The 6,111-nt window shown below is 41.7% G+C and overlaps 1 long non-coding RNA gene across 2 annotated transcripts; it reads right to left on the bottom strand.

The window, feature by feature from the left end:
• Nucleotides 1-436: 436 nt before the first annotated feature.
• On the bottom strand, nucleotides 437-2,572 carry LOC142923474 (uncharacterized). Of its 2 annotated transcripts, none has more exons than XR_012940780.1 (3): nucleotides 2,463-2,572; nucleotides 1,699-1,779; nucleotides 437-627 (listed from the first exon to the last, which is right to left on the bottom strand). It is a non-coding gene; the product is annotated as an uncharacterized LOC142923474 (long non-coding RNA). The 2 variants fall into 2 exon arrangements; XR_012940781.1 differs by having other exon boundaries at nucleotides 437-624.
• Between the last annotated feature and the right edge of the window lie 3,539 nt (nucleotides 2,573-6,111).

The following is a 6,111-nucleotide window of genomic DNA, read 5'->3' as shown; positions in this document are numbered from 1 at the left end:
GTGAATTCTAAAGATGGAATGCTGTCCTCATCTGCACACATGACATGATGGAAACACATCATTAACGTTCACAGCACTTTTATTATAACTCACAGCACTACTGAAGGGAATGGTTTACAAATTGGGTGTCTTAGCCTGTACCCGTGCTGGCATTTTTTTTGTGGTGCTGTTAGGTAGACACAATCCTCTTCACCAGCTGGCGAGATGCAAATGTATTAAATGTTTTTGAAGTGTTCAGCACTAGTAATCAGAATTGCCTGAAGAGCATCTTCAGCCTGTAAGTTTTACATCGACAGCAATGGCTAGACAACCACAGCAGCGTGACGAGATATCAAAGTGTACGTATGTGTGCACGTTGAACTTCTTTCACACCGTGCGTCGCCATCCATACTAATCGGAGGGACGGGGTCACGCCAGCAAACACTTACCTCCCGCATTAGGTTTGTGCAGCCCAGTCGTGCTGGACTCGGTCACAAAAGACACGGCGGATGGAACGGTGCTGTGTTGGATCTCCAGCCCCTTGTCATCTGCTGCTGACACCGCCGGGGGTGATGTGGATGCCTCATCCTTGACGACGATGCTGGAGATGGTGTCCGCTTCTGCCTGTTGAATACTCTTGGCCTCCTGCTACGGCAGCAGTAAAAGCAGCCTTAAGTCACGGACACGCATCGCCACTACACTGCAGCATTGCTCAAACTGCTAAGTGCGGATTCTTATTTCAAACAACATGGCAAGCCAATCTAATAATGGAGACTCTGCTTTTAGATACCAGGATCTATCTTTGTTTCCAAAGAAGTTGGACAAAAACATACTCTATGTCTAAATTCTCCTTAGTGATATTCTGAAGACGTTACATTAAAAAGATGCATGTGATATCACTTGAGCGCAAATACAGACCCATATGGACACACATTCCCATACGGGTATACATCCCTTCATACGCCCTCCCCATTCTTGCAGTGCGTGAAATTGGAAATCATGCATATTTTAAATACTCAAATGGCTTAATGTGCTATTCATGCAACGGTTAGCAATCTGGTGTTATCGTACGGAATTTGGTGCCACAATTTCCTGGCATGTCAGTAGAAATACATCCTTCCCACCTTTATTCACCCTGCAGTATAAATAGGGACACCACAGGTAGTCGATGGACAAGCCATGTGTGTTGTGGGGTCAGGTGTGGGTGCTCCCACATTTTCCAAGATGTTTGGTGGGTGTAGAAGGTGAGTTTCCTCTCGTGCAAACCCAACCGCGAGCAATCGTATGATCAAACAATTTCAAGGCTGCACCTTTACGTGTGGACTGGTCTTCTTTGCAAGTTTTGCAACGTAAACTTTAATTTTTTACCTTAATTTTATCAATACTGATCTATACTACAGGTTTTCTTCTTTTTAGATCGTGTAAATATATAAATGTTTCGTTAAACCGGCCACAATCCGACACAGCCAATTTGTAAGGTTTACCACTTAAACAGATCGTGCCAATTCGTTACGAGTACAGCACACCGGTGTGTTGGAGAGCCAAGCCACAACATTTACAATCCGAGTACGACGTTTCGCCAGTAATCTAACCCAAAAGAAAGGACAAAACGGTATTATGGATGATTTTGGTCACGAAAGCATACGTGATAATTGAATTTTGCCTAATCACCTACTGTGATTTATCCTCCCTCTTTGCTGCTCCTACAGCCTCCCTTACCTTAGTCAGATGATCTGCATTGCTTTCATCAGATGATGTCTCCTCCTCGTCCTTCCCCGCACCTCCGAGCAGCACGTTTGCCTAGGTACGGTGCGAAAGAAGTTCAACATGCATCACGAGTTTAAACTGGTGTTGCAGCTTTCAAAAGACTCGAAAGAGGGCTGCCTTTTTTATCCTCACTTTCTGACTCAAACTGTTGTTGAAGCTTTCAACAACGTGAGCCTGCTTTATGTCGGCTTTAGCGTCACACTGTGGGAAGATTATATGACTTGGCTCAACGTAGTTTTTTTGGTAGTTAGTACGATTCTAGATTTAAAGCTTTCGTGACTGCTAGGATCCATACTCTTTGGTTCTATTGGGTAAAGTCACGTAGGTGAAAATAAAATAACAAAAATTCACGACGTTTCGGCCACAACACAAGCGGCCTTCACCTGATGAACACAAGCGGCCTTCACCTGATGAAGGCCGCTTGTGTTGTGGCCGAAACGTCGTGATTTTTTGTTATTTTATTTTCACCTACGTGACTTTACCCAATAGAACCAAAGAGTATAGTTAGTACGAGTTTATAATTAATGTAGTGCTTCAGGCTTACCCTGTCCATATATAGGTAAACCAAATCAACGTCTGAACTGATATTTTTCGTTCTCCAAATAACAAAGACATTGTTATTGAATGTTTCTAGTTATTAGCAGACTCTGTTAGATGTACCCAGTCACCCGCTGTGATTTATCCTCCCTCTTTGCTGCTCCTACAGCCTCCCTTACCTTAGTCAGATGATCTGCATTGCTTTCTTCAGATGATGATGTCTCCTCACCGTCCTTCCCCGCACCTCCGAGCAACACATTTGCCTAGGTACGGTGCAAAAGAAGTTCAACATGCATCACGACTTTAAACTGGTGTTGCAGCTTTCAAAAGACTCGAAAGGGGGCTGCCGGTTTTTTCCTCACTTTCTGACTCAAACTGTTGAAGCTTTCAACAACGTGAGCCTGAAATTTTGATTTAAAGCTATCGTGACTGCAGTAACGATAAACTGCCAAATCGTTGCGCGTGGCGCCAACGGGTTTTTAAATAAATAAATAAATGGATAAAATTCACCGTTTTTAAATAAATTCATGCAAACCAACACACCTGAAGACGACCGTTTGTGTTATGGTCGAAACGTCGTGATAATTTTTATTGCTTTATATATATTTTTTATTATTTTGTTGTTTCCCTTCAACGTGACTTTACCGAAAGAACTAAGACCGTGAGCCTGCTTTATGTCGGCTTTAGCGTCATACTCTGTGGGAAGATTATCACTTGGCTCAGCGTAGTTTTTAGGTAGTTAGTACGACTTTTAAATTAATGTAGTGCTTCAGGCGTACCCTGTCCATATATATAGGTAAACCAAATGAACCTCTGAATTGATATTTTTCGTTCTCCAAATAACAAAGAAATTGTTATTGAATGTTTCTAGTTATTAGCAGACTCTGTTAGATGTACCCAGTCACCCGCTGTGATTTATCCTCCCTCTTTGTTGCTCCTACAGCCTCCCTTACCTTAGTCAGATGATCTGCATTGCTTTCATCAGATGATGATGTCTCCTCACCGTCCTTCCCCGCATCTCCGATCAGCACGTTTGCCTAGGTACGGTGCGAAAGATGTTCAACATGCATCACGACTTTAAACTGGTGTTGCAGCTTTCAAAAGACTCGAAAGAGGACTGCATCTTTTTTAATCTGATTCAACGAATCTGACTTCTGTCCATCAGATGATGATGATGTCTCCTCACTTTCAGTCTCAAACTGTTGTTGAGGCTTTCAACAACGTGAGCCTGCTTTATGTCGGCTTTAGCGTCACACTCTGTTGTAGTGCTTCAGGCGTACCCTGTCCATATATAGGTAAACCAAATGAACCTCTTAACTGCAATGTTTCGTTCTCCAAATAAAAACGAATTATTGAATGTTTCTAGTTATTAGCACAGACTCTGTTAGATGTGCCCAGTCACCCGCTGTGAGTCATCTCCCTCTCTGCAGCAGATCTTACTGCCCTTACCTTAGTCAGATCATTTTCCTTGTGTCCAACGATTGATGCCTCCTGACTCGTTGACGTTAAACTGGTGTTGCAGCTCTGAAAAACGCTCTCACTGGAACGGCTGCTCACCAGACTCGAAAGAGGGCTGCCCTTGCGAACCGTAGCAGGACTGCCCAGCGAGGTCCCAGCATAGGTGTCCTCATCATCAGAACTGCTTCGGCAACAGCAGCATAGCTTTTTGAAAAACGTTCTGAATAATTTCTTTACACCTTTCTTCATGGTGGCCATGCCACCAATGTGCCAGAGCACCGAAACTTTCCAAAATTTTTTATCACGAGAACGCCAGAGGGCAAGTGAAGACACCTCTGCTTCCCAAGAAATCCGAAGAGCCTGTAGGATGTGACGTCACACGCCGGACTGCAGTGACGTTACAATACGACACCTTATGAGGAGTGTCACTTGACGTCACGCGCCGGACTGCAGTGACGTTTCAATAAGACACCTTATGACAAGTGTCACATGACGTCACAGACTCCCGACTACACCGACGCCACACAACTGCATTTTTAATCTTAGTTCTTTCGGTAAAGTCACGTAGAAGGGAAACAATAAAATAATAAAAACATAAAACAATACAATTCTCACGACGTTTCCACTGCAACACAAGCAATCATCATCAGGTGTGAAAACCACAACAAGAAAATTTGATGATGATTGCTTGTGTTGCAGTGGAAACGTCGTGAGAATTTTATTGTTTTATATATATTTATTATTTTATTAATTTATTGTTTCCCTTCTACGTGACTTTACCGAAAGAACCAAGAATATTAATCCCTGCAGCCACGAAAGCTTTAAATCAAAATTTAACTGCATTTTCTTGTTGTGCTTTTCACACCTAATGTTGATTACTTGTGTTGCAGTCGAAACGTCGTGAGAATTTTATTGCTATATATTTTTATTATTTTATTGTTTCCCTTCTACGTGACTTTACCGAAAGAACCAAGAATATGAATCCCTGCATAGTCACGAAAGCTTTCAATCAAAATTTAACTGCATTTGTTGCTCAAATAGCTTTCCTTGGTGCTAATTAACAGAGCTATTGCTTGCCTGCATTAGAAGCGTAACATCACACACAGCCCACTGTATGCGTTAGGTTTCACTTAGCATTAAACACCAGAATCCACTCTAGCAAGAATTCCATCCTGGCATGGAGGACACCTTGCGTTACATTACAGGTTTCCCAAAATTCCACTTTTATTAATTTACTCCCAATTCAAATTGTTCTGCACTTGTGACATGCTAAGCAACTAACGCTGTCTGATTGGCAACACACCTGCTCAAGCTCTGGGATAACAGGTGTGTGTTGGGCATCAGTGCTTGTCAACTTTGCTCTAATTAGTGTATTTTCTAATATTCAATAACGTATTTAATTACTCATTGAGGTTTAATGAGCTCACCTGTCTCGATTTTTGTCCAATTGTTGCAGATACGAGTCACAACACTTGATTCATGTGCAGTGATATCAATGTGAATTAAAGTGCTCTGTTACCAATAAAGTACAATTTTGACTGGAGAAGATCAATGGGTGGGGTTTGGGAATCTGAGACGGTACAATCACGAATGTTAATCAAATCTACATATATGAGGGCTTAGCCTGCTTCACGTCGGCTTCAGTCGCACAATGTAATTTTTTCAAGTATTCAGCACGGGGTTTAAATTAATGCAGCGCTTCAGGTTGACCCTGCTGAAATGTAGCTGTTGTATATGTGGGTGTGTGAAAATTGATGACAAATAATTAAAATTAAATGAAATTCGAAATTTGCATAATTAATCCAAAATTATGTTAATTCGTGTAATTATGCGTATAACTATGCTAATTAGAGAGGTGATCGTATTAATTTATACGAGTGGTTGTGTTAATGATAGCCTTCATGATAATCAGGTCCCCGCCTCGTTGACGAGGTGGGGTTATCAATCAGGATAACGCAATCAATCGTGTGCAGTTACCCTAGTGTCAATTCGGCCTCGTTGTCTAACTTCGTATTATTGATCAGCATAATACAATGATTCTCGCTTTAACACTCCCCGAGTGTTCATATTTTAGGTCCCATGTTCACATCGTTCGCTTTAGTTTAATGAGTGTGGATTGGTGTGTTTATAGTTTTGGTTCCCGAGTTCATATCTCGTCGCAGGATACAGATCTTATGCAAAAACTTCAGGAAAGAATCACACGACCACTTCTGTATTAATCAATTTATTTTCTAATTAAACCTTAACTATAATATGTATGTGACTCTCAATCTCGGAACTTCAACACGGTATCCACACGGTATCAAGACCGTATCATCAACGACTGTACGATTTCACTTTGATAACACATGGACCCCGCATAAAGCGATT

Source organism: Petromyzon marinus, unplaced genomic scaffold (assembly GCF_048934315.1).
Source record: "Petromyzon marinus isolate PM22_M1 ecotype Great Lakes invasive population unplaced genomic scaffold, UKy_Petmar_22M1.pri1.0 PM_Scaffold_554, whole genome shotgun sequence".
NCBI lineage: Eukaryota > Metazoa > Chordata > Hyperoartia > Petromyzontiformes > Petromyzontidae > Petromyzon > Petromyzon marinus.
Note: the sequence above shows the minus strand (reverse complement) of the source record. Positions and strands in the feature narration are given on the sequence as shown.